This window comes from Felis catus, chromosome A3 (assembly GCF_018350175.1).
Source record: "Felis catus isolate Fca126 chromosome A3, F.catus_Fca126_mat1.0, whole genome shotgun sequence".
NCBI classification, from domain to species: Eukaryota; Metazoa; Chordata; class Mammalia; order Carnivora; family Felidae; genus Felis; species Felis catus.
Window position 1 is genome coordinate 25,137,708 of NC_058370.1, and position 25,939 is coordinate 25,163,646.

Here is a 25,939-nt window from a genome sequence, read left to right on the forward strand (position 1 = left end):
CTCTGAGCTGTCAGCACAGAGCCTGATGCCGGGCTCAAACTCACAGACCACGAGATCACGATCTGAGTCGAAGTCGGACACTCAACCGCCCGAGCCACCCACGTGCCCCAATAGCAACAATTATTGATGGTCACTCTGAGCCAAGTAGCATGGCGAGGGCTGTTTTTCTGGTTCCTGGTGAGGCCTGGATGTGCTCCACACTTGGGTTCCAAGGAAACCTCCACCAGTTGGGATTCACAAATGCAAGCACTGGAAACTGATTCTGGTAGATTTACGCAGAAAAGGAAATCTGTGGAAAAGACACCAAAAAGCCTCTGCACCACTGGGAAGGCTAGAGAACCAGACCTGGCCACCACAGAGGCAGAGACACAGGCTAGTCTGGCGAGAACCCGCTGCCCCACCGCAGAGTACCGGACCCTTCAGCTTGCCCATCTGACCCTGCTAAAGCTCCACACCTGACACTAGTGACTGCCATGGGCCCTACCACCTAGGCTGCCCCAGAGACGGTTGCTTCTCTAGCCACCATCACTAGATTAGGCCTCTCCATTCTCCACTCTCCCTGGGTCTTTGTATCACTTGCTCCTCATTCAAAGTCTAATGCGTCCCTCTGATTGCCTGAGCCTAGTTGCCCAAACCCTAGTTGCAAGGGAGGTTGGGAAAGCAAATAGTTAGCACTTCCTCCACATTCTACATTGGGAAGTGAGTTCTACTTCCTACTAAGACTCATATGATGGCGAATTCTCCAGGCACAAGTATGGGTTTCTGAGTCTGGACAGTCAAGAGGGGCAACTATAAATGAAAACTTTTAAACTAGATAGCTCAAGTCAAGGTTGCATTAGGAAAGAGATGGCACACTCAACTGAAATAAGGAGAATAAAGAATTTATAAAGGCTCAAGAAGGGTCACGGAAAACAAGTGAGGGATGGGGAAGCACCCCAGAGATTGCAACAGTTGGGGGGCATTAAGACTCCAGGCCTGAAGGGGCAAGGAGTGGGGATACTTACGGGAATGTGAAAACAGCTGAAGTTGTAGAAGGGGTCTCCTAGAATGGCTCCAGTCCATGGCCCCAGTGCAAAGGGACCTTGGGGGAAGAAATACCCTCATTTTTCTTTCCTTCCTATCCTCTAGTCTCCTGCAGGCACCTGACATTGGGCAAACCCAACAGGAAGCCAAAGAGTAAAGGCTCCTGTTGACATAATCCATAGAGGTGAGCCTCTGTGGCACAGCCCCCAGGAAGAGGAAGGTGAAGGGTAGATCTGGAAAGCTAAAAATGGACAACAACTGTGGTGTGATCTCAGTCCCATCATTTAACTGGTTTCTCCACTGTAAATTGAGGGCCCTCACATTTTATGGTTCATTCAGGCCTTACTGCTAACCACTTCTCCTGTAATCTCCTCCTTTCTGGCTGCTCTGTGTGTCCCCATGTCAACCTCCATATAAAGGTCAATGCCTTTGTTTCCAAAAAGCAGTTGTCTCTATGTGCTCACAAGGATTCTCCTTTGCTGCAGGTGGGAAGAGTTCTCCATCCAGCTCTCCAAATTCTGATTTGGTGATGCCCCCGGAATTCTACCATAACAGCAACTTGCCTTTTCAAGGTATAAAACATCTGCCCAGATCTCAAGGGCTGCCCTGTTGGGGCTAGTTCTTTATTCTTTGGTGCCTCATTCATTCTCTTTTCCCTCTCACAGCTTGATCCTCCAGCCAAATTCCCATCCTGGCTTCCTCATTCCCCTCTGAGTGATCATTGCTCCATGACCCAGACCTTAGCCTCTCCCTCTCCTCCTACTGTAAAGAACGACGTCACATCTCTACCTTAACAGCAATTTGATGACTCCTTTGTCAGCATGGTTTGAAATTATTCTCGCCCAGATTTCTGATGGAACAAAACAAAGTTTCTCTTCATTCCTTAAGTTTTCAGTGGGTGACCTAGATGAAGGAGCAATGAAACCATGAAGACTGTGCTCAAAGGACCTTCATATAAAATCTATGCATAGCTTATGAAACACATTCAATAAGCGATTACAAATGTTTAACGGATACATATATAACAAGTGACAACTGTTGTAACTAAACCAAATGAGAATTTGTCGACCTGATGCGCAGTAAGCCAATAAAAACTGACACTGAGCTTTTGCCATGAACACAGATAGGCAATCAGCTGATGTGGCACCACCCAGGAGAACAGGGAGCTAATGCTCAAAAGTTCTGAACCCTCTGATGGCTTGCAAGTGAGGGTTTTCAAGGACAAACTTTGGGGCAGGGGTCTCCTGAAAAGGTAGACGCTGTTGATTGGAGGCCCATAAAGCCATATAAGCTGGTATTACTTACTAATTTCTGGTGCTGCTTTGCCTCGTGCCCCAGAAGTCTATTCCATCTCAAAAGACTTGGAATCTGAGAAAATCTTTGTTCTGTATGTTAGAGATTTCATTAGTGCTGATTAACTACTTGTCCTACAGCTTCCTGTGAAAGATGAGCAAGCATTCCCATCCATTGAGCGTAGACCTATTAATTCCCTGGCCAGTCCTGCCGTGTCTGGGGGTGATGTGACCTCCAGTGTTCATTCTTCCATCTGAACTGACAAGATAGACACCAGCTTCATTTTATCACAAAAATTAGCATTACAAGAGTACCTGGCTGGCTCAGTCCCTAGAGCATTGACTCCTGATCTTGGGGGGCAGGTTGTGAATTCAAGCTCCACATTGGGCATAGAGCTTACTTAATAATAACGGGGGAAAAAGAGAATTCTTAGGAAGATGTGGTAGTGTTGTGAACTCTGATATTCCACACAGGGACACCCCTGCTCTTAGGAATGAAGGATTTAATCCACTAGCTGCTCGGCTCGAAGTGCTGTCAGCAGATGACCTCTAGTTGTAAACCTTCTTTGGGAATTTCCTTACCTGCTGTCTTTTTGAGGCAGCCAACATACAATGATTGATCAACTTGGGAGTATAGGAGCCTGGTCCTCTTGCCCCAACTCAGGACAACTTTGAAGAGTTTCCCATGAGGTCAGTTGAAGCCTTTGTTCTGACATTGGTAGCTCAGGCTTCTCCCTCTGCTCTATCCTGTTCCTTCCTCTCTCTTCCACAAGTGTCCATCCCAAGAGCAATCCCTAAATAACTTCCTGCATGCTAATCTTGATCTCAGAGTCTGTTTTCCAGAGAACCCAACCTGCCCCCACCCCCATCCAGGCCCATTGGAATGTGACTTTGCAGCTTCTCCAAACAAGACTTTCTGTTTCTCCACTCCTTGGATCTCCACAAGACTGGCCTTGTGACTTGCTTTAGTCAACAGAATGAGGCAGAGGTAATATTGTAGCAGTTCTGAGCCTGAGCCTCTACAGGTCTTGCATGTTTTTATTCTCACTCTTGGAGCGCTACCACCACCATGAAAACAAGCCCAAGCTAGACTGCTGGAGTATGAAAAACAAGTGGCCAAGTCAGTGCTGTTCCCCAGCTGACAGTCAACCACCCCCAGAAGCAGAGCCACCACCTGACCACAATGTATGAATGAACATAGCCAAATCCAAAATACTACCTAGCTGGGCCCACCCCAAATTGCTAAGCAGAGAATCATGACCTAAGAAATAGTGTTGTTTTAAGTCAGTTAAGTTTGGAGCAGTTTGTTATGTAGCAATTCCTAAATGATACAAGAGAGAACTGTGTTTGAGAAACCACCTGTGATATTGTGATTTGTTATATAAGCAATATATATTTAATCTTTATCCCCTTTTCTGACTCACAGCTCCCCAACAGCTTTGGAATTTCCTAAGTATTCAGAGTGATAAAGTGTCCTTTGTTATGTTAACAAAGTGACGTTAGGAAAGCAACTAAGGATGGGGGCTGGTTGCCCGCGCAGCCAACCACGTGATTAGAGGGTTAGAACTTTCAGTCCCATCCCCTGACCTCCTGACAGGGAAGAAAACCTGGAAATTGAGTTCAATCATCAGTGGCCAATGATTTAATCCAACATGCCTTTGTGATGAAGCCTCCAAAAAATCCCAACAGGATGGAGTTCGGAGAGCTTCCGGGTTAGCGAACACAGGGAGACTGGGAGAGAAGGTCACCTGGAGACGATGTGGAAGCTACGCGCCCCTTCCCTGTACCTTGCCCTGTGCATCTCTTCCACCTGGCTGTCCTGTTATAATAAACCAGTAATCTAGTAAATAAAACAGTTCTTTTGGTTCTGTGAGCTGCTCTAGCAAATTAATCAAACCTGAGGAGGAGGTTGTGGGAACCTCTGATTTATAGCCAGTCTGTCAGAAGTATAAATAATAACAGGGCACCTGGGTCGCTCAGTTGGTTAAGCATCCGACTTGGGCTCAGGTCGTGATCTCGCGGTTCATGAGTTCGAGTGTCGGCCTCTGTGCTGACAGTTCGGAGCCTGCTTCAGATTCTGTGTCTCCCTCTCTATCTGCCCCTCCCTGGCTCACACTCTGTCCCTCTCTCTCTCTCTCAAAAATAAAGAGTAAAAAAAAAAAAAAAAAAAAAAGGTACAGTAACAACCCAGGCTTGTGAGTGGTGGCTGAAATGGAGGGAAAGAGCAGCCTTGTAGGACTGATTCCTTAACCTGTAGAATCTGATTTCCAGGTAGATAATGTCAGAACTGTCTCCCAACATTGGAATTGCTATCAGAACCTTTTAACGACCTTAATAAGATAGAAAGTAAAATTGTGGAGACAGGAGCATCTGGCCCTAAGCAACACAAGGGATGATTAAATAGCTTTCCAAGAGAAAATGAGAAGGACTTTTTTTTTTTAATGTAATCTCCACACCCAACATAGGACTCAAACTCACAACCCCAAGATCAAGAGTCGTATGTTCCACTGACTGAGCCAGCGAGGCGTCCCAGCAAAAACTTATTTTTTGCCCCTGTGAAGGGGTAGAAAGATGGGACTGGAAGTGAAATAAGGACGAGAAAGTTGTCAGCAAGATGGTGTGTGACTAGAAACAATCTGAGTTGAAGCAGCAGGTGGAATCTCTCAATGGGCGTGGCTCTGTATGCTTGGAGATGGGATGGCAGAAAGACAATTAAGCACAGATGAACCTAATAGTTCTTTTAAACTTCTCTGCATTTCTTTGATGTAACCACTTTCTGTTTATTTGCATCCCATCCAATCTTCAGAAAAATCTCCTTACAGTACAGGAACCCTCCCACTCTGCTAGCAGCGGTGTAATTGCAGAGCAGTTTGGTAGTATTTATCTGGTGAAGCACAAAATGCACATGCCCTTTTACCTGGCAATTCTGCTCCTGGGTTTTTACAGAGAAACTCTTGCACATGTGCACCAGGAAACATGTACAAGAATGTTTGGTCTTTGCAACAAATACAGGAAATTTCGAAAAACCTCAGCTGTCTACAAGTAGTACTTTAGGTAGATGAATTTAAAATAAAATGCTAGGTACCAGTTAATATAAATGAACTAATATCTAATATCTATACTAGGGGCGCCTGGGTGGCTCAGTCGGTTGAGTGTCCGACTTCGCCTCAGGTCATGGTCTTGCGGCTCTGTTCTTACAGCTCAGAGCCTGGAGCCTGCTTCAGTTTCTATGTCTCCCTCTCTCTCTGACCCTCCCCCCATTCGTGCTCGGTCTCTCTCTGTCTCAAAAATAAACATTAAAAAAATAATAATAATATCTATACTAATATATATATCTATATGTATCATCAAAGATAGATCTCAAAACACATTGCATAAAAAGGCAAGTTGCAGAGAATAAAACACAATACCATTTTGTGCATTTTATTTATATTTAATTTTTTAAAGATTTTATTTTTTTAGTGTTTATTTTTTGAAAGGGAGAGAGAGGGGCGCCTGGGTGGCCCAGTCGGTTAAGCGTCCGACTTCAGCCAGGTCACGATCTCGCGGTCCGTGAGTTCGAGCCCCGCGTCGGGCTCTGGGCTGATGGCTCAGAGCCTGGAGCCTGTTTCCGATTCTGTGTCTCCCTCTCTCTCTGCCCCTCCCCCGTTCATGCTCTGTCTCTCTCTGTCCCAAAAATAAATAAACGTTGAAAAAAAAAAAAAGAAAGGGAGAGAGAGAGAGAGAGAGCACAAGCGGGGGGGGGGGGTGCAGAGAGAGAGGGAGACATAGAATCCAAAGGAAGCTCCAGGTTCTGAGCTGTCAGCACAGAGCCTGATGCAGGCCTCGAAACCACAAACCAGGAGATCATGACCTGAGCTGAAGGCAGATGCTTAACTGACTGAGCCATCCAAATGCCCCTAAAGATTTCATTTTTAAGTAATCTCTACACCCAACTTGGGGCTCAAGTTTACAACCCCAAGATCAAGAGTTGCATACTCTACCTACCTGAGCCAGCCAGGCACCCCTTTTGTGCACTTTAAGTCCACGCAAAACAGTGTGATAAGCATTTATGGATACATTACATGCAGTAAAATTATAAAAACACGATTTGGAAGGACACCAAATTCCTGATGGTGAATTCCTCTGGGGAGGGACGTGTACAGAGATTTCACTTTTAACCCTACTAGTTTAAAAACAGCAAATACTATAAAATGAAGCAGATGATAAAATGAGAACATTAAATTCTGAGAGTTAGAGGGCATGGGTGTCTGTTAGATTATGTTCTGCTCTTTTGTGTATTTAAAATTTTTTACCAACTGAGAAAAAAAATCTAATTATACCCATGAATGCTTTCTGTGATTTGGGTGGTTATTTGCCCAGGTGTGTGGCAGACACACAGTGTCCAGGTGTGGACCAGGTGTGGTTCACATCTGGGTCACAGAGATTCATGCCAGAACCGGGCCCCTAGAGGCACATGTTACTGAGCATGTGAGCTCTCTGGAGATTTCAAACTCTTGGAGAGTGCTCTGTGGACCCATAGACTGTGAACATGGAATCAAGTCAATCTTACTGAGATCACCCATGGTGAGAGACTCTAAGGGTACATCTGGGTTACATGTATAATTGTTAACAGGCATTGACACCAATGGTAAGCTGGTCTTATCAATTACATGAATGGTGGGGAAAAAAGTCTTCTAGCAAAACAAAAACAAACAACACACCCAGAAAAAAACTCTTCTCGCTTTGCTAATTTTCCAGTGTCTATGATCAGGCTAGATATGGATGCATATCTTGGCAAATTTTTTTTTCCAGTCATTTAGAAAATTAACTCTACCCATTGCATCCAAATGCTTTGGTAGAGCCCTGAGACTATACACACACAGACACACACATTTTTTTTTTTTTAAGTTTATTTATTTTCAGAGAAAGAGAGAGAAAGCATGAGCAGGGGCAGTGGGCAGGGGAGAGAGGGACAGAGAGAATCCCAAGGAGGCTCCATGTGGCCAGCACAGAACCCACCTCAGGGCTCCACCTCAGAAACCTTGAGATCATGACCTGAGCCAAAATCATGAGTCGGACACTCAACCAACTGAGCCACCCAGGCACCCCCACAGAAAAAGATTTTTGTGTGGGAGTTGATGTGTGGGAATTAACGAAGGGGTGAGAAGTCACATGTGGTTAACATAGTGCAGAATTGTAACAGCTAACCTTATATAGGTCTATGTTCTGGGTGCTTTACATACAATGAACTCACCTCATCTTTATACCAACCTTAACAGACAGGTGTTATTATTATCATCTCCATTTTACAGATGAAGAAACTGAGGTCCAGAGAGGTTAGCTCATCCAAGATCATACCTAGAGTAAGTATTGGAACCAAGATTCAAACGCAGAAAGTTCGTGCCCAGAGTCCACACTCTTAACCACTGAACCTCACCATCTTTCCAAACAGACGTACCAGAAGCCTGGAGTCGAAGGTGCACAAAAGTGATCCATACAATCCACAGGACCTTCTCTAGCACTTTCTAACAGACATTGTTCTGAGTACTTATTAAGTATGAACTTGCAAAAAAGGGCAAATGGGAGATTGGAACCTATCTTGGGTCATTCTCAAAGGGCTGGCAGACCCAGCTAAAATGTAGGTCGTTGACTCCTTCTAGCTACTTTCTGAAATTGGCATTATCCCCATGAACAGATGTGAAAACCTAGCATCAGGGAGGTGACATTCCCTGCCCAAGATCACAGGAATGTGAGAGGTTCACCTCATGAAGCTGCTATTTGAATTCACATCTGTCTGCTTCCACAACCAAGCTTCCTTAGCCTCCTACAATTTAAAGTGTCCTCAAGGTAAGGAGGCTGCCGGTGCCCAATGCCAGGAGGAGGGAAGCAAGCAAGTTGTTTGCAACAGTTTGTCAGATTAACGAGGCAGTCACTGGTTCATCCAAGCGGCTAAACGGCATCTAAACATGTTTCAGAATCATTTAGAGGCTTCAGAGATGGTTCCCCCGAGTCTAGAGTCTGCATCCGCACAGAGCGACAGGGCACGACAAGAAATGCGGTGATTGAACTTAGCACATAGCTTCCCCAACCGACAGACCACCTCTGCTAAGTTCTGCTAAATTCTCTGCTTTAGTTCTCTGCCAAAGCGTTGACGAATACAGCCATGGGAATAAGAGGGCTGGGAACTGGCTTAAAATGACACCCACATTTCATTCCTAAGCTCCAAAGCCAGTCTACCATGAAACACTCAAGGTCTCAGCATGGGCTGCCAGAGAGGTCAGGCAGGTGGTAGTTTCACAGGCTAAGCAATCCTCCTTCAGGACTGGAGACATAGGGAACAGAAAGAGCCCCCCTCCCCACACCATAGATGGGATCAGATGCAAGCTGCCTCTCAAGGATACAGGCCCAGAAGGGGAGCTGGTATATGGAACAGGGAAACTGAGTCAAACTACATTATGGAAGAGTACAAGCTGAAGTTTCGTGAGTGTCCCAGTTATAACTGCTGCATAACCAAACACTCAAAATATAGTGGCTTGAGACAGAAATCATGTATTTTTTCTCATGAGCCTACAACCTGAACAGGGCTCAGGAGGGACAGCTCACTTTTGCTTATGCAGTGTTGGCTGGGACAGCTCCACTGAGTCTTGTGGACCAATTTCCACAAGGGCTCACCCACATGGCTGGCAAGTTGGTGCTGGCTGCCAGTTCCTCTCCATGTGGACGTCTTCTCAACGCTCCTTGGGTTGCCTCACAGCATGGGTGGCTGGGTTTCATGAATGAGAGCTCCAAAAGACAGGAAGTAGAAACTGAGTTTAAGGCCTGTGCCTAGAAACTGGTACATCATTTCTACCATTGGTCAAGCATTTACAGAGCCCAGACTCAACGGGAGGGGATACAGATCCCACCACTAGTTAAAAGGAGTATCAAAGAATTCGGGGGCTATATTTTAAAACTGCCACAGTGAGAACTTCCCCTTGTATCCTAATACACAGGGAAAGCATGGCAAAAAAGTCTCATTTTATCTGCCTTTTCTAATTCGTTATGGGAAATAGCTGGATATTGCAGTGAGGATTCAGAACATCTCCAAAGGGGTGGGTCCAGATTCCATCTCTGGAAACCACCTTCCGTCTTGTCTCTCCATTGCTTCAGAAACTTCATTTCACTTAGTCATTCATGCATGTATGCATTTCTTCATTCTTACATTGATTTAGGCGATACTTGTTCAGCACCAATTCTGCTCAAATACAGTGGTGGTAAATAAAGCAGATATGGAAACTGCACCAGTGGAACCTACATACAGTGGCGGAGTCAGACAATAAGCAGGTAAACAAACAAATATGTAATTTAAATTGTGATAAGTGCTTTGAAGGAGCCCAAAGGGGGCACTACTGAGGGCTATGCGGAAGCCTAGCCAGGATAACCATCAGTAATGGACAAGCATCCACGGGACTACAGAGACCAGTCTTTTTTTTTTTTTTTTTAATATTTATTTATTTTTGAGAGAAAGAAGGAGGGAGGGGCAGAGAGAGAGGGAGACAGAAGATCTGAAGTGAGTTCTGCACCGACAGCAGAGAGCCGGACGCAGGGCTGGAACTCATGAACCATGAGATCACGACCTGAGTCGAAGTCGGATGCCACCCAGGAGCCCCCAGAGACCAGTCTTTAACAGAGACCAGTCTTTGACATGGTGATGCAGTGAGAAACAATGTAGTGAACTGATCAGAGTTTCCAGTTCTCTCTGTGGGTGGCATTGGAACTGGACCAATGCTCTAAACCCAAACTATTCCCTAGGCTTTGAAAATCCAAGGATCAGGGGAAGCCTAAAGAGGGAGATTTTGGCCCTTGTACAAATAAGGGCATGAAAGGATTTGAATGAGTGGAAAATTAAGAAGAGTGGCCTTATTTGTGCCCTCAATCTGGCAACTAGGTCACTCTGGTTTTCCAGTTTATTTTTTACTTTTTTAAGAATAAGACATTTTTCTTTTACTTTCACTTTTTCCTTCCTAAAGGCTTTTCCTTTCTTTATGCAGATTCAAGTTTCTGACCTATACCATTGTCATTGTCTAAAGAACCTCTCTTAATACTTCCTGCAAGACATATCGACCGGCAGCACATTTCTTCAATTTTGGCTTATTTCTCTGCTGTGAAGGATAATTTGACAGGTACAGATTTCAAGGTTGGTAGGGTTTTCTCTCAACACTTTAAAATTTTAATTCCGTTACAGCTAACATACAGTGTTATATTAGTTTCAGGTATATAATATAGTGATTCAACCATTCTATACATTCCTCAGTGGTCATCACAGAAGGTGTACTCTTTAAATTTTTTTTTAAGTTTATTTATCTATTTTGAGGTTGGGGAGGGGCAGAGAGAGAGGGGGAGAGAGAATCCCAAGTCAGCACAGGGCTCGACATGAGGCTTGAACTCAGGAACTGCCAGATCATGACCTGAGCTGAAATCGAGAGTTGGACGCTTAACTGAACCACCCAGGGGCCCCACAATAAATGTACTCTTATTCCCCATCACCTTTCACCCATACCTCCATCTCCATCCCCTCTGTTTGTTCCCTATAGTTAAGAGTCTCTTTTTTGGTTTCTTTTTTTAAAATTTGTTTCTTAATTTCCATATATCAGTGAAATCACATGGTATTTGTCTTTCTCTGACCAACTTAATTCACTTAGCATTATACTCTCTAGATCCATCCATGTTGTTGCAAATGACAAGATTTCATTCTTTTTATAGGAATAATATTCCATTGTATATATATGCCACATCTTCTTTATCCATTCTCTTATCAATGGATGCTTAGGTTGCTTCTATAATTTGGGTATTGTAAATAATGCTGCAATAAACATAGGAGTGCATATCTTTTTGAATTGGTGTTTTCACATTCTCTGGGTAAATACCCAGTAGTGCAATTACTGGATGCTATGGTAATTCTATTTTTAATTTTTTGAGGAACCTCCATAATGTTTTTTACAATGGCTATACCAGTTTGCATTCCCATCAGCAGCGCAAGAGGGTTCCTTTTTCTCCACATCCTTGCCAACACTTGCTTATTGTGTATGTTTTGTTTCATTTTGTTTTTAGCCATTCTGACAGGTATGAGGTGATATCTCATGGTGGTTTTGATTTGCATTTCCTCAGGCATGAGTGATGTTGAACATCTTTTCATGTGTCTGTTGGCCATCTGTATGTCTTTGGAGAAATGTCTGTTCAAGTTTCCTGCCCATTTGTTAATTGGATTATTTGGTTATTCCGGTTTAAAAATCTCAGGCACATGACGTACTGAGACCCTAGCGACTGGTGAGTGAGGAATCTAGTTATAAACTGGAAAGGCTGGAAAGGTTGGACAGGCTATGGGATGGGAAAAAAATGATTCAGTTGAGTCTGTCCTGGGGCTGGAGTTATTGACTTCTCCAATTTAGGGCAGAATTTCCCTTTGGTAACTGGAAGAGGACTAAGCCTACAGTAGATGTCAAGAAGTCTCAGTTGTAGGGCAGGAAAGAGGCAGAAATAGAAAACAGGCAGAGGATAATGGATATTTCATGATACCATTTTGTTAGGAAGCCAAAAAAATTGGAATAGAAAAGGCATTGGGATGGGGTGCCTGTGTGGCTCTGTCGGTTAAGTGTCCAACTTCAGCTCAGGTCATGATCTCACTGTTCGTGGGTTCAAACCCTGTGTTGGGCTCTGTGCTGACAGGTCAGAGCTTGGAGCCTGCTTTGGATTCTGTGTCTCCCTCTCTCTCTCTGCCCCTCCCCTGCTCGAGCTCTATCTCTGTCTCTATCTTTCTCTCAAAAAAAAAAAAAGTAAATAAAAACATTAAAAAAATAAAAATAAATAAAAAGTCATTGGCATACGGGCAATAAAGGCAACTACTCGCAGATGTGATAATCATTTGGGTTTAATCTGGCTGCAAGTAATAGGAAATCTAACTAAAATTGCTCATGTAAAAGGAGACGTTATTGGCTCCCAGTCCAAGTGTGTCTGGCTTCAGGTGTAGCTTGATCAGGAGATCAGATGAGCTCACCAGATCCCAGTTCCCTCTACCTCTTCTCTGTGACTCTTCAGTTGCTGGCTTCAGTGCCAGGCCTCATATGGTAGCAAGAAGGCAGTAGAGGACCCAGCTCTCTTATATACTTTTAGGTTGTACATACTGCAGGAAACAGAATCTCCTTTCCAGAATCCCAAGTCTCACTATATCTCATTTGCTTTGGCTGGGCCATGTGCCCATCCATGAACCAACTGTTGGGGCCAGAGGAGTGAGATGTGCTAAGTCAGGAGGTTTCATCCCCAGAGTGGAGGGTAAATTCAGTTTCATAAGATTCCATGTGGAGTGATGATGATGTGGAGTGTATTCTCAGAGGAAAATCAGGGTGTTAATACTAGAAGGAGGATGATGGGTATAGGGTACACATGTGAGCTCCAGAAAGACAGTGTGTCTGAAAGTAAGAAGAGGACTGTCCCTAGGGCACATGGGGCCCTTGACAAATGCTTCGGGGAGCCCTGCCTATCTAAACAATTTGACTATAAATATAAAATTCCTGGGCCCACATGACATATAGTGAATTATTGAGAAGACTCTGAATAATGGGTATGGAAGTGGCACTTATGTTTATTGTTCAATCAGCACACATGGAGATTCTTTGTGGTACCCATCTCTTCCTGTTCTTTACTGTCAAATGTGCTGCTCCAGGCTGTTATATCTCCCACTATGAGAAAACAGGCATCAACTGTTATGGCTTAAAATGCCATACTCTTCAGACCCTGTTTCTACTGAAACAATATAGATCTTGCTTCTGCATTTCCCTAATACCATTTATTTAATGCTTGTTACAATCATTACTCATGGGGCTGCGTCATCCACTGTGCAGCCAGTCAATATTGGCTTCCACGGACTCCCTGAAAGGTAGTGCCTCATGTCCGACTCTTGATTTTTGGCTCAGGTCATGATTTCACAGTTCATGAGATTGAGCCCCACATCAGGCTCTGCGCTGACTGCTCTGCACAGTTTGGGATTCTCTCTCTCTCTCCCTCTCTCTCTGCTCCTCTCCTGCTTGCCTCTTTCTCTCTCTCTCAAAATAAATAAACATTTAAAAAAATGATGGGTTGTCTTGTTACAAAAAAAAGGTAGTGCTTCCTTGATGATAGCCACTGAGAGAAGTCTTACCCAGGGTATGGGGAAATCTGTGAATGATAATTCGTTTCTGGTCACAATGAATTTACCATTTGGAATTTTATAGTGTCCGACCATGTCTTCTCTTGAACTCTTTGAGCTGGAATCACTGCATTCCCAAAATGTGATCTATGTCAATGTTGACCTCACCCCTGCCTGCTACACACCATTCCCGGCAGGGAGCATAGATGAGGGAACCACGGGTGGAACAAGAACAGGACCATTTGTGTAAAGAATGCTTGTCCTCAGTTTAAGGCTAACCCAGAAGAGTAGGATTTGCCTTATCAATCAGAGGCAAGAAGGGACATTGATAAGAAGGGCCCATCGGCAGTGTAGAGCAAGAAGCAGGCACACGACTACACTCAGAAGACTGACACATGACCCAAAGCTTGCAGAATGGGCTGGGTCCAACAGAAGAAAGCACATAGGATAAGGACACCTGCTGCTACCCTACTACCCATGGGTGCTGCAGACCAGTGGTGACACTGTAGTTGGAACATAAATGGGCAAGAGCCAACGCACAGGCCCATAGCTGTGCGTCAAACCCAAAGGTCAGTGGTAGACCATTAATAGACCAGGGCTCTGAACCCCTTCCTGTGTCTGATATGAGAGTCACCTAAAATCCGTGTCAGCGTCATTCAGCTGACGCAATCTTACACGATGCCACAAAAGAAATAACACACCAGCCACAAGGAGTGATCTGCTCCTACACCATCCTTCTGAAGCCAGGTCCTAGCCACGAGACCCTCGGAACACCCCATAGTCATGATCCTGGATCTTCTCAGATCATCTGGTCAAATCCGTTAAGTGTGGTAGAGGGTTAGAGACCACTTCGAAAGAGGGGGAGAAAGAGGAACAAGAACCCACGTGGACCCCCAGTTCAGGTGCAGGAAACCCCACCTAGATGACACTGCCAGTCCTAGCCAGTCCTAGACCCCAGAGTGGTTCTTAGAAAATTCTGAGGGAGGTGTTTCTGGCGACCAAGATTTAACACAGGATAAGGTCTGGGTCTAGGGTACCAGGCCTGAATACCACTGCTAGCCCCACCTAGTTCGACACCAGGAGAGGACATCCTTTGAGGAACGCCCTCCAAAGCACGAGGCCCCTAAGGCATAAGCCTGGAGCAGAGGATCCCCCTTGCCTGCGCCTCAGGGCAGTACTGAGTGGGAACCAATCACCTGTGGAAGCCAGATTCAGAGTTCAGCTTGAGACATGTACCGAGCACTTGCTAAGTGCCAGGCACCAGGTGGGGACAAACTGGAAATCTGTGAAGCCACAGCGCATTGCACATTGCAGTGTTGCCAGAGCAATCACCCACTGGTTGCATGGCACTGCTCCACTCCTGTCCGGTACGTTCCAAATTGCCTGAAATGGGGAGCAGCCCCGTGCGTCCGGGGACCTGTTTACACCTCACTGCATCCACTATTTCATTTCATTCTGATAAATATGAAATAACAGGAAGTACTGAGGTTTATCTCATGTATTCCAGTCGTTTGTTTATACCTCATTAGTTTTTATTTTTTTATTATTTTTTTAATGTTTATTTATTTGTGAGAGAGAGAGAGAGAGAGAGAGAGAGAGAGAGAGAGAGAGAGAGACAGCATGAGTGGGGGAGGGGCAGAGAGAGGGAGACAGAATCTGAAGCAGGATCCAGGCTCTGAGCTGTCAGCACAGAACCCAACATGGGGCTCAAACTCGTGAATCAGAAGATCATGACCTGAGCTGAAGTTAGACACTTAACCGACTGAGCCACCCAGGCGCCCCTCATTAGTTTTTAGAGAGAGCTATTGGGTGGAGGGTGGGGAGTGTAGAGACAGTGTCTCCACGGAGAAGCCTAGAGAGGTGTCTCCTGAGGAGCCCAGCCCAGAACTGGGGCTTGTCAGTGAAAAGAATCCTCTTTCCATCCACTCGGGTTCCTTTCAGACCTTACGCCTTAGTAAAGACCCTGATGGTTACAGGGAGAAAATTCAAAAAATGAGACTCTCAAGGGCTCAAGGGAGGAGGCAGAGAAAACCACTAGTCAGGTAACTATGGCACTCTTGTTCAGCTGAGAACAGGAAGCAAGCTGAGGACGGGGCTGACCAGCATGGAAAACAGAGGAGAGCTCCCTGGGCAGAAGAGGAGAGAGACGTGAGCAGTGAGGGAAGGCACAGATGGAGAAGCTCAATTAGTACCTGATGTGTGATGTGAGAGGCACAGCCTCTGCTCCTGTCTCCTGGGGGATCTTCAGTAAAAGATTTTTTTTTCCCATTAAAGTCCCGTGGCAGCCTTCACTGTGCCTGATCCTTCATTCTCAAGGCTCCACCGACACAAGGACTTGGGAGGTGTATTTGTTTCCTTGGGCTGCCATAGCCAATAACCACAAACTTGCTGCCTTAAAACAACAGAAACTTATTTTCTTACCTTTCTGGAGGCCGGAAGTCTGAGATCAAGGTGACATCAGGGCCTGGCTCCCTCGGAAAGCTCTAGGAGAGGATCCCTCCCGGCTTCTTTCAGATCCTGTGGCCCCGGGGCATCCCTTGGCCTGTGGCCATGTCATTCCATCCTCTGGCTCCACCTCCGTCTCTTTGCTTTCTTCTCTCTGTTTTCTCTTCTTCTGTTTCTTTTCTTTTCTTTTCAAGATTTTAAGTAAACTCTACACCCAACATGGGCTCCAATTTACAAATTCAAGAGTCGCATGCTCTACCAACTGAGCCAGCCAGATGCCCCTCATCTGTTTCTTATCAGGACACTTCTCATTCTTTGGATTTGGGGCTCACCCAGAAGATCCAGGATGATCTTGTGATAGGGAAAGATAGGATTCAGTCAGCAGAAAGGTCCCCGGGTGGGGAAAAACACAGATTTTAAAACATTTCTTCTGGGAAAAGCTAACCTCGATCAAACTCCCTCAAGCATAAAGTTCCTCTTAAGAATGTGACAGACAACATCTACTTCACCTCAGGTTTCCCTCAGGGATTTGACAAAAGACCTAACTAAAAATAAGTAGTAGACCACAAAACACATGACCCACAAGGAACAGTATGGCCATACATCACCCCTCACACAATCAAAAAGGAGTGACTGGCATTTAGAGTTACCTAGCCAATAAGGGTAGAACCTGAGAAGAAATGAGGCGGACGAAAGGGGCCCACCCATACCCTATAAAACAAAGTCCCATGCCTATTGTCATGGGCATTCACATTTGAAGCTCTGCAGAGAGCTTTCATGCTATTCTTACCCACTAATCTTATACTGTAATAAACTTTTGTTTGCTGCTCATTAAAAAAAAAATTTTTTTTAATGTTTATTTTTTGAAGGAGACAGAGATAGAGCATGAGTGGAGGAGGGGCGATGAGCGAGGGAGACAGAATCTGAAGCACACTCTAGGCTCTGAGCTGTCAGCACAGAGCCCAGTGTGGGACTCGAACCCACAGACCATGAGATCATGACCTAGCTGAAGTTGGACGCTCAACCGACTGAGCCACCCAGGTGCCCCTGTCTGCTATTCATTTCATTCTGTGTCCGCCTCTTCATTCTTCCAAGAGGCGAGACAACAAATCCCAGCTGTTAAGGTAAAAAAAAAAAAAATCCTGTAACAATCTCATCTCAAAATCCTTAGTTACATCTGCAAAGCCCCTTTTTCCAAATTAGGTCACATTCACAGGTTCTGTGGATTAGGATGTGAATATATCTTTTTAGGGGAGCCACCATTCAACCCACTCTTGGGGTACCAATGATCCTAAAGATGTGGGGGGAAAAGGAAAGGCAGTGACATCACAGAATGAACAAGATCTTTAAACTGAGCATTAGACATCACTGTGGCCAGTGTTCCCCACCTGGGAATATCTTACTGGATACCTGGCTCTTTTTCACCCTGGCTGTTGCCAAGTTCTCTCTTCCAATCTCCCCTCTATATGCTGTGTACAAAAAGTCCATTGAAACAAAGTGCTAAATAGAGGTTGGAAGGCAAAGATCTATGAGGCAAATACAAAAGAGTACTTAGGTAAAACTGAAAATCCGTGTTGCTTAATCAGGAACAGCAGAACAGCAAGGTTGGCCCCTCAGTAGGTATCCCGTTGCAAAATCAATAGTTTTCTTGAAATATTTTCCCAAACAAAAGATCAATTCTTTCTCAAGGAAGAATTCTAACATCTGCCTATAGAGTGCAATAAGCACAAAGTGCTTCTAAAATAATGAGATTTCTCCCAGCACCTGTAATCCAGGAAACTGTCAATCTGATCTTGCAGAGAATTTCGACTTCCCCGGCTCCTTGTTCAGCAAGGGATTTTGCAGAGACCAGAATTCTCAGTACAGGGAACATTCCATTAGGCTGTGCTCATTTTTCTCTTTAGGCCTTCAAGCAATAGTCCCAAACAGAAAAGCAACTCTAGCTTATTTATGTCTGTTATTTTTGAATGTAGAGTTATGTGGGGGAAAGGATATCCCCTCTCTGGGCTTTGTTTTTCTTTTTTTAATGGTTTTTTTTTTTTTTTATAGTTTTTTGTTTTTTTTTTTAACGTTTATTTATTTTTGAGACAGGGAGAGACACAGCATGAACTGGGGAGGGTCAGAGAGAGGGAGACACAGAATCCGAAGCAGGCTCCAGGCTCTGAGTCGTCGGCCCAGAGCCCGACGCGGGGCTAGAACTCACAGACTGCGAGATCATGACCTGAGCTGAAGTCGGCCGCTTAACCGACTGCGCCACCCAGGCGCCCCATCTGGGCTTTGTTTTTCTGTCATTAAAGTCTGGTATCATGGCTTACATTAAGAAATAGATATTTGGGGGGGCGCCTGGGTGGCGCAGCCGGTTAAGCGTCCGACTTCGGCCAGGTCACGATCTCGCGGTCCGGGGGTTCGAGCCCCGCGTCGGGCTCTGGGCTGATGGCTCAGAGCCTGGAGCCTGTTTCCGATTCTGTGTCTCTCTCTCTCTCTGCCCCTCCCCCGTTCATGCTCTGTCTCTCTCTGTCCCAAAAATAAATAAAAAAACGTTGAAAAAAAATTAAAAAAAAAAAAAGAAATAGATATTTGGGGGATGCCTGGGTGACTCAGTCAGTTAAGTGTCCGACCTCGGCTCAGGTCATGGTCTTGCGGTGAGCTTGAGCCCCGCATTGGGCTCTATGCTGACAGCTCAGAGCCTGGAGCCTGCTTCGAATTCTGTGTCCCCCTCTCTCCTGCTCCTCACTCACTCACGCTCTGTCTCTCTCTCAAAAATAAATAAACATTTAAAAAAGGAAATTAAAAAAAAAAGAAATAGATATTTGGTCCTCCAGCACAGACCTTCTAAAACCCTTGGAATTTCCCAAATGGTAAGTGCCAGAAAGGTAAAAGCAGCGTCTTTTGTTATTCATAACAAGCTCCTTTCAATCACACCTGAGTTTATGCTAATGCTGACTTTTGAAAAGCCCCTGCGGATGGGGGCTGGTTTCCAGGGAACCAACAATTAGAAGATTGGAACTTTCAGCCCAAAGCTCCATGGAGAGGAGAGGGGCTGGACATCCAGTCCCATCACCAATGGCCCATCACCAATGGCCCAAATCACTTGGACACTTCAACCCTGTCCAAGTGATGAAGCCTCCATAAAAACCCAGGATGGGGTTTAATGAGATTCTGGGCTGGTGACCATGTGAAGGTATGGGGAGAGTGTGTTAGCTTCTCACCCTCTCCCCACCGACCTTTACCTATGAATCTTTCATCTGGCCTTTCATTTGTATCCTTTAATATCCTTTGTAATAAAGTGGTAATCTAGTAACTGAGCTGGTTTTCTGAGTTCTATGAGCTACTCTAGCAAATTAATTGAATCCAAGAAAGGGGTCATGAGAACCTCCTATTTATAACTGGTTGGCTGGTCAAAAACACAGGTGATAACCTGGACTTTAGATTGGCATCTGAATGGGGAGGGCAGGGACAGACTCTTGGAACTTGAGCACTTCGCCTCTGGGATCTGACACTATCTCCAGATCCTGTCAGAATTGAGTTAAATCTGTAGGACACCAATCAGTGTCCACTGAGAATTGCTTAGTAGTGTTGAAAAAACACAAAAGACTAACACAAGGAGAGGGGACCCCCCAGGACATCTGCAGACACAACTCAGATGTTGTTCCTTTTTGTCTCTTCTAATATAGGTCTTCCATGTCAGATTTCACTTGAACTAAGTTTGAAGACTAGTGACTTTGATGACTTTTAAGGGCTACCTCCAGGTCTACCCTTTGCTCAAGTCACTTAATAAATACTTGCTGAGCACCGACTCTGTGTGAAGCACTGTTATAGGCACCGGGGCCACAGCGGTGAACAAACAGGCAAACGTCTTATTAAAGAAAAAGAGCCAACAGGCTCAAAATGGAGTCACTTGTGTTAAGCCCCACATCGGCAAACCAAGACTTAATACCTAACCTAACTTCGGTTTCAACCTCTCCCAGGAATATAATCTTAAACCAGTAAATCTGGAATTTCCTGGTCAGCACTAGTGAGGTAATCCATCTGACAAGACCCCTTTCGACTCCCAATGAAAGATGAGGTAATCTGCTTTTTCTTTGGCCACGCCTCCTTCTGCCTATCGAAGGGGTTCAGGACAGTCCTCCCTCTCCCCCTACCAAATATGCCACTTTAACATCTGTATTGTTTTGAGCTGAAGGCACTTGAGACCCTTTGGGCTCAAAAGCAACTTTTGTCCCTCCCTTAACTATACAGAAGAATCTAAACTGGGGGTCTTTCCCAGAATAAAAGTTATTAGCAGAGATAAATTTTATGAGTGACGCATCTGTATGGTAGGGCAAACATCTAATTACCAAACATCTGCTCTTATCGCCCCATGAAGTGCATTCCTTCTGTCTGAAATCACAGACCCCACCTCTTTCTCCTTAGCTCAGAATAACATATATATCTCATTTTACCTGTCTTCAGAATTTCCATGTCTATATGGATTTCCCGTACATACACTCATTAAATTTGATTTTCTCTCCTGTTAATCTGTCTGTCAATTTGATTCTTAGTCCAACTTTAAGGACCTCTGAGAAGACAGAAATTCTTGCTCCCTGACACTATGAAAATCACTTTGTTCAGTTCTTTAGAACTCTTTTCTGTTTGCTAGATGGGATGCTGCCTGACCCATGAATTGTTGGATAAAGTCAATTTGGTATTTAACTTCACTCAGCTGAATTTTGGTTTTTTTTAGCAATTTCTATCCTCAATAGAGTGTCCACTAGAGTAGAAGGACATGAGATAACTTTCTTTTTAAAGTAAATGGACAGTAGATGATGAGAAAGTGATGAGTGCTCTGGAGAAGAATCAAAGTGAGGGTGTGTGCAGTGTTTAAAAGGGGATCAGGGAGGAGCACCTGGGTGGCTCAGTTGGTTCAGTGATTTTGGCTCAGGTCATAATCTCATAGTCAGTCGTGGGATTTAGCTCCTCATCGGGCTCTGCACTGAGTGTGAAGCCTGCTTAGGATTCTCTCTCTCTCTCTCTCTCTCTCTCTCTCTCTGCCCCTCTCTCCTGCTAGTGCACATGTGCTCTCTTTCTCTCTCTCAAAAAAAAAAAAAGATGTGAAAACAAATACAAAAGGATGATAGGGAAGGGAAGACTCTGTTGAAAGGCAGCACCAGAGCCAACTTGAGGGACGTGAGATATGAGACTTGAGGGATCTCATAGTAGTAAATACTGCCTATTATTTTTAATAGTTATGTGTTTATTGCAAGTATTTTTGGTTTTCATTTTGGGTGATGATCTATAATTATCTTTTAAAATAAAAGTTTTTAAGTGTACAAAGTGGGAATTGATTTAAGTACAGTACTAAGTAAATTAGCAGTAGCAATATGCACAGACAGTGTGAGGCATCCCAGTAGGATGGGGGCCAACAGCGCAGTGCAGGGCTGGAAGGGGTGGCAGTGAAAGGATTCACCTGAGAAAGAAGAGAGGCACAGAAGTTTACTGAATACACCACAGGGGAGCGGTGGGCTGGACGGCTAGGGTGGAGGGGCACAGTTGTAGGGCAGAGTGAGGGAGTGGGGAGACTATGGAATTTTTTGGTTATCTTAGGAAGTTCGTTGTAACTGGTCAGTTAGGGCCTATGGTTATTTCGAGGTGGATCCCTTAATGAGCCTGTTTGCATTCAGCTTGCTGTTCACTGTGGGCCTTTTTGCCTTGGTTAAGTTTCCATTGCTCAAGCTTGTTGCCTACAAGCAACCTCTACATATAGCAAATATGAAGGTGATTCCCAAATGCTTGAGGCTGGGAAACACTGACTTTAAAATTCATTCAATTATTGGGGCACCTGTGGGGCACCTGGGTGGCTCAGTTGGTTAAATGTCTGACTTCTGCTCAGGTCACGATCTCGTGTTCGTGGGTTTGAGCCCCGCATCCAGCTCTGTGCTGATGGCTCAAAACCTGGAGCCTGCTTTGGATTCTGTGTCTCCCTGTCTCTCTGCACCTCCCCTGCTTGTGTTCTCTCTCCCCTCCACACCCCGCTCTCAAAAATAAAATAAACATTAAATTTTTTTCATTAAATTATTACTGGTGGTTATTTCCTAGGGTAATTTTTTTTCTTGAAGAACAGTCTCACATCCCTAATAAAAGACACTAAGAAAATGGGAACCCAAGCTTGACACAGGCCTTGCAAGCCACCTCTCAAAAATGCATCCCAGAGTTTGATCAATATTTACTTCTCACAAAGTCATTGTCCACAAAGACAGAACGCCAGTAGCACAGGCACAGGTAAAGGGTCACCCTGTGACGGCCTATTCAGGCAGGAATGAACCCATCTCTGGTTAAGACACTGTCTTCAAGTCTGGCAGAGCATAAAATCACCTCTTTAAAAAAATTTTTTTTTTAATTTAGAAAGCCCAGGCCCCACCTGAGAACAGTTGCATTAGAATCTCTGAGGGTGGGGTGTGGGCACCTGTGTGCTTTGAAAACGCTCAAGTGATTTCATGCCTGCCTATCCTCTTGCTCCTTGGTATAGAGGAGAAAGTACAGCCTTGAATAAGACAGACCTGGGTTCAAATCCTTCTGCTTGCATGCTGTGTGATCCTAAGCTACTGTTTGATCCTTCTGAGCCCATCTGTACATAGGTGCAATCGTACCCACCTCTAGGGTGGCTATGATGAAGCACTGACACAGGATTGGCCTTGTGTCCACACAGAGCATGCCAGCCAAGGGAGGTTCAGGACCTCCTCGTCTCCTCCTTTCCTCAGTGACACTCCTACCACCCGGAGCTTCACACAGAATAAAGGGGCACTCAGAAGCAAGACCTCAGCTCCCACTCTCAGCTCTCAGACAGCAGTGGTTTGAGCTGATTATTTGGAGGGAGTAACAATGCCTATGAATCAAATCCTTAATTCATTCTTTTTTTTAAAGATTTTATTTTCCACATGCACCCCAATGTTTATAGCAGTGCTATCAACAATAGCCAAAGTATGGAAAGAGCCCAAATGTCCATCGATGGATGAATGGATAAAGAAGATGTGGGGTGTGTGTGTGTGTGTGTGTGTGTGAATTTGCCTGTATACACACACACATACACACATACACACACACACACACACACACACACACACACACACATATACATGCAATGGAATATTACTCAGTAAACAAAAAGAAGGAAATCTTGCCATTTGCAACAATGTGGATGGAACTAGAGGGTATTATGTTAAACGAAATTAGAGAAAGACAAATGTCACATGACTTCACTCACATGTGGAATTTAAGATACAAAACAGATGAACATAAGGGAAGGGAAGCAAAAACAATATAAACACAGAGAAGGGCACAAAACATAACAGACTCTTAAATACAGAGAACAAGCTGAGGGTTGCTGGAGGGGTTGTGGGGGGGGATGGGCTAAATGGGCAAGGGGCAATAAGGAAGACACTTGTTGGGATGAGCATTGGGTGTTATACGTAGGGGATGAACCACTCGATTCTACTCTTGAAATCATTATTGCACTATATGCTAACTAACTTGGATGTAAGTTAAAAAATAAAAATAAATAAATATTTTATTTTTAAATAATCTCTACACCCAAAATGGGCTCAAACTCACAACTCCAAGATCAAGAATCACATGCTCTACCAACTGAGCCAGCCAGGGACTCTTTAATTCATTATTTTCTATTTTTAAATTAATATTTAATTATATCATTTCTGGGGCTCAGTCGGTAGAACATGCGTGCAACTCTTGACCTTGGGGATGTGAGTTTGAGCCCCACCTTGGGCATAGAGATTACTAAAAAAAAAAGAAAACTTTAAAAAATATTTAATTATATCACCTCTAATTAAGTCACTGCCTTTAAAAATATTCCACTAAAATTAACATACAGTATTATATTAGTTTAAGTTGTATAAGAGTATTTCAACTATTCTATACATTCTTCAGCGCTCATTGTAAATGTCCTCTTAATCCCCATCACCCCTTTCACCCATCCCCCACCCACCTCTGCTCTGATAACATCAGTTTGTTCTCTATAGTTAAGAGTCTGTTTCTTGGTTTGTCTCTTTTTTCCTTCGTTCATTTCTTGATTTTCATATTTGAGTGAAATCATATGGTATTTGTCTTTCTCTTTTTTGTTTTTAATTCATTTATTTATTTTGAGAGAGAGAGAGAGAGAGAGAGCAGGAGCAGGGGAGGGACAGAGAGAGGGAGAGAGAATCCCAAGCAGGCTCCGTGCTGTTAGCACAGAGCCCAACATGGGGCTCAATGAGATCATGACCTGAGCTGAAATCAAGAGTCAGATGCTTAACCAACTGAGCCACCTAGGCAGCCCCTCTCCTTTTTTTATTAGAACATTATAAATAAAGCACAAATCTTCTTTGCCCAACTCACATAATCCTGGTCCCTGCCCCTTTCCCAATATTGAATTTGGCAAGTGCCTTCCAGAACTTTTAAGAGTACACTTACACTCAGGGGGTGCCTCAGGTGCCTGTCTCAGTCAGTTAAGTGTCCAACTTCAGCTCAGGTCATGATCTTGCAGTTCATGGGTTTAAGCCCCACATCTGGCTCTGTGCTGACAGCAGCCTGGAGCCTGCTTCAGATTCTATGTCTCCCTCTCTCTCTCTCTGCCCCTCCCCGCACTCATGCTCTGTCTGTCTGTCTCTCTCTCAAAAGTAAATAAACATTGAAAAAATTTTTTAAACTTTTTAAAATTTTACACATTTTATAGAAACTCATTCGCTCAGTAGTGGAATGAACACTGAATTGGGAGTCAGTGGGCTTATTGCCTGGCACCTCTGAATCTTAGGCTCTCCATCCTAGGCACAGTCTCTGTCCCTTGCCTGCTGTGACTTTCACCTTAACCACTTCACCTGCCTTATCACTGAGCTCCTGTCTCCTGCTGGGTCTCTGGTTTCTCCCACTCTACCCTTAATACCAGCCACCATGCCATTCTCCTGCTTAAAATTCTCCACCAGCTGTAGAGCCCAGCCCTGGTGAGGGCAAAGCCTACAGGGGTGAGATGCAGGAGGTCCAGGGGTGGTAGGACAGGCAGGAGCACTGAGAAGTGCCACAGGGGCAGCACAGAATCATGGCAACCTGGGAGTGACCTGCCTGGGAAACTCCCCTGACCACGCACAGACTCTCCATGAAGTCTACCTGAGTGTGACTTCTCCCTCCCACCCCAAGGTTCTATGTGCTGCTATTTCAGCGCTTAGCACACTGAATTTTAGCACATTATCTTCCTGCCTGTGTCCTCCTCGGCCTGTGAAACTTCTTGAAGGCTAGGAGTGTGTCTCTGAATACTCAGAGACCATGCCCATTTTGGTCGTTCAAGTAATAGATACGAATCAGTGTTTGTTGAAAAAACGATGCACTTGGGCTTGGAGTTTGATGGGCAGAACAGCCCTGGCAGGTAGTCCAGGAAGTCCAACATGTGTGTCAATCAGGGGTTCTGAAGTTGGCAAAGTATAATATAATGGCAGGGGGAAGTCAGACTCCAATCCTAGAAGGTTTGGTATTTCAATTATCTATTGCCATTTCACAGGCCACGGAAAATCTTTTTTTTTCTTTTTCCTTCAACATAAGCTCTATGCCCAATGTGGGGCTTGAATTCATGACCCTGAGATCAAGAGTTGCATACTCAACCCATTAAGCCAGCCAGATGTCCTGCCACTGCAAATCTTAATGGCTTAAAACAACGATTTGTTATCTCTTACCATTCCAAGGGATGGCCAGATGCAGCTAGGCAGTTCTTCCACAGGATGTTTGCTGGGTCACTGGTAAATTCAACTGGGAGCTCATCTGGGGCTGGAACCACTGGGGGCTGGCTGGGCCTTACTCTCCTGAGAGTAAGTTGGACTTCTTGCTCAATAACGACACCACCTCAGAAAGGAACAGCAGCATGGGCATCCAGAAATGGGAAGCATTGTTGGTGGTGTTAACCTTAAAAATAAAGCTGCCAATGGGGTGCCTGGGTGGCTCGGTAGGTTAAGGCATCCGACTTGGGCTTCAGGTCATGTTCTCACTGTGAGCCCGGCATCCGGCTCTGTGCTGACCGCTC

At 44.7% G+C, this 25,939-nt stretch overlaps 1 long non-coding RNA gene across 3 annotated transcripts; it reads right to left on the bottom strand.

Moving 5' to 3' along the window:
- Positions 1 to 25,939, bottom strand: LOC123384321. Of its 3 annotated transcripts, XR_006595230.1 has the most exons (6): positions 25,596 to 25,939; positions 15,880 to 16,254; positions 7,569 to 7,655; positions 1,813 to 1,926; positions 1,005 to 1,081; positions 1 to 289 (listed from the first exon to the last, which is right to left on the bottom strand). It is a non-coding gene; the product is annotated as an uncharacterized LOC123384321 (long non-coding RNA). The 3 variants fall into 3 exon arrangements; XR_006595228.1 differs by lacking the exon at positions 7,569 to 7,655; XR_006595229.1 differs by lacking the exons at positions 1,005 to 1,081; positions 7,569 to 7,655.